Consider the following 3,186-nt stretch of genomic DNA (forward strand, 5'->3'; position numbering starts at 1 on the left):
ACCAAAACCAAACATGGGAGCACCGCATATTCTTTCAGAAACGAACTTAGGACCTTCGGTCGACGGAACAACCTCGGTCGTGATGAGTGGGCAGAGGAGAGGACGATCCCACTGCCACAGTCAACCTGGGGGCTTCAAGGTTCCGGTAAACGAGTGCTCATGCCAATGAAGATCCTCACGGTGGTGGAGGGGTCCGTCGTGCCGGGGACGGCGCGAGGCTCTGGCATCATCTCCGTCGATCTCTCCACCATGAAATTCAAGCGCATGAGCGATGGCGACAAGTACTCCAACGGGCCAGCGTACGAGTACCAGCTGCCATGGCCTCCCACCATCCGAGCTTGCCTAGACTGAACTGAACAATCATGGCCGACAGAGGGCACATACACCGATTTTAATTGTTCAACAGTAATGCTGAAAATTCTGCTTCAAAAACTACAAGCATTATTTTGCATAAAGGTCGAAAAATGAAAATTCAGTAGCGACATTCTCATTCCATGTGGCAACTAGCGTATGTCCAGGATCGAACAATGGAACTTGGGTGTTGAACCCCTGGGAAGCCATAAACATGAGCCTCCGCGAGATCTTTCTGTACTCGTCCTCCTCCCGCTTCTCCAGAAGGTATGAGATGATGCCTTTCACCTCCGACTTGATGTGCGCATAGAGAACCGTCGCGGCCCGACGGCCGGTGAGGACGTCCTGCCTGCCCCTCATTGGGATCGGCTTCGCGAACCGGTAGTAGAACCGGCCCGGGATCTTCATGCACACACCGGGGAAGATCACCTCGTGCTTGGCATCCCTGCGGCAGCCAGAAGACAGATATGTTATTCCTAGTTATGAACTGGACCGGAAAAAAGAGTTAGTAGCAGCAGGGCATACCGTACCAGAGATTCAGATGCTTACTGTAGGCCCTCATTATCTCCTTGTAGAATGGCGCGCTCCTGATACCATCAAATGTGCAAAGCAGCTGTGGTTTTTAGAAATAAATTGGCTTATGTTTACATTCTAAATATCTAGCGGTTTCAGGATTGATAAACTCTGGCTAGGGATCTAAGCTTGAACCTAAGAAGGTTCACATGCAAATTAAGAAAGGGATGACCAAATCCGGTAATGGCTTACATTCACGATGTCATCCTCTCCGACGACTCCAAATGGCACTATTGTGGCGTTGCACTGCGCTGCCATCCTAACAAATTCAGTCTGTTCTGGCCAGAAAATCCTGTGCTCTTCACCCTACAATCCACAAGTTTAAATGTAAGTAAGTCCACAACAGTTTCTAGAGTATAATAAATCCAACCAATGAAATCAACAAATTTTATTCTGCAAGTAGCTTGCAGTGGAGTGCCTCCCTGTAGCCACCCGGATAGAGGAGCACGAACTCCCCAGCTGCTAGCAACTCGTATATGTACTTGTAGGTCATGGGCACACCTCCCCACAGGTTGAGGAAGTCGAATAAATCGTGTCCCTCCGACCATGTCTTCGTCTTCTTCGGGAATAGCAGCGGGTGCGCGATGCCACGGACCACGACCTTCTTATGCCGCATGAACTCCGCGGCAAGAGAGTGAGCTCAATCCCCAGCAGCATGTGGTTGCCTACCAGCAGCACCGGCCCATCCTCGGGCACCCCGGCGAGTCCCCGCACCACCGTGCCGTCCTCCATTGTAGAGAACATCGCTGGGCACGTTCTGAACAATAGGTCGCTGCATTGTACCAATGCATAAATGTGACGTGCAATCAATGTGTTCAGGATTCAGCGCATATGATTTAAGGATTTGCTGGGTGGTGATTTTGATTACATGCTAGCTTTGTCGACTTCCTTTAACTCGGTTGTGGATGGCGGGATGTAGTCGAAAACTCGATGATAGCGCCTCGAATGGCGGTAGAGACCAGCACACTTGATGATGGATGAGACATGGACACCATGCTCCTGAAATTTGGAATGGACATCATCGGCATTGTCCCTTCGAGGTATATGACTTGTTCCTTCCAGTGCAAAAGATATACAGCAATCTGATAAAGTCAGCTAAAACTCACCAGCAGTAAGCTGTGCCCATGCTTCTCAAAGAAGAAGACTTTGGATTTAGGTAACTTGTTCTGCAGCCTGTAGGCTTCAGATTTGCTCGGAAGTAAGTTGTCAGCACAGCTGAGTGCAAGCATACAAAAGAACTTCAGTCATGATAAAAAATACGCCACCGTGTTGGTCGTCCAGATTGATGGAATGCCGCTGCGCTTCACCAACGGGGTTGACGTAGATCAAGTCACCGGTCAAGTCTACTTCACCCACAGTTCGATGAACTACGACAGGTCAGAACACGAGATGGTCACCAAGACAGGGGACTCCACAGGCCGCCTCATGATGTATGATCCACGAACATCAGACGACACCGTGCTCCAACCAAGGATGACATACCCAAACGGCGTCGCGCTCAGCGCCGACCGCACGTACCTCGTGGTCGCATCTACTGCCCGTGCAAGCTGCTGAGGCACTAGATCAAAGGGGTCGACGCGGGCAAGTCCGAGCCTTTTGCCGACCTGCCGGGCTACGTACCCAGATAACGTCAGGCCCGACAGGAAAGGAGGTTATTGGGTGGCGTTGCACCGTGAGAAGAATGAGTTGCCCTTTGGCCATGATAGCCATCTTCTTGCTGTCAGGGTTGGTGCCGACGGGAAGATAGTCGAGCAGATGAGAGGGTCAAAGAAAGTCAGGCCAACCGAGATCATGGAAAGAGATGATGGCAAACTCTACTTGGTTTCGGTGGAGCTTCCTTATGTCGGCATAGTAAAAAGGAAGTAGCGAGAAGTAGACAATAGTATGTATAGGATGGCTCTTAGTTTCGTATTATTCTTGCGACTAAATGTAATTATCCAATTTGTTTTCGTACCGGAAAAACTATTGTAATCCTTCTTTTTAGTAGCATATTGCGCAGCCCATTCGATGAGTTTCATCTTCCATTTCAGTGTGTCTTCTGGTAGTTTGTCCAGTATATTACGCAATTAAAGGCATACATATTTTCCTTTAAAACGGTTGAATGCACATATTCTGGACGCACCTTAACCTTGCAGACCAAGAGAAACGTGGGAGAAAGATAGTGCGGAAAGACACCTTAACCTCGCTCGGTTAGATAGCTGGGCCGGCCGCTGACATGGAGGGCTTTCTGCCATAGGAATGCCCAGACTTTGGCCAGACATC

General features: G+C 49.6%; 1 pseudogene; it reads right to left on the reverse strand.

Annotated features, from left to right (window-relative positions):
• Positions 1–441: 441 nt before the first annotated feature.
• LOC109767542 (phytyl ester synthase 1, chloroplastic-like) lies at positions 442–2,981 on the reverse strand (annotated as a pseudogene).
• Between the last annotated feature and the right edge of the window lie 205 nt (positions 2,982–3,186).

The sequence above is a fragment of the Aegilops tauschii genome, chromosome 7, assembly GCF_002575655.3.
Source record: "Aegilops tauschii subsp. strangulata cultivar AL8/78 chromosome 7, Aet v6.0, whole genome shotgun sequence".
NCBI classification, from domain to species: Eukaryota; Viridiplantae; Streptophyta; class Magnoliopsida; order Poales; family Poaceae; genus Aegilops; species Aegilops tauschii.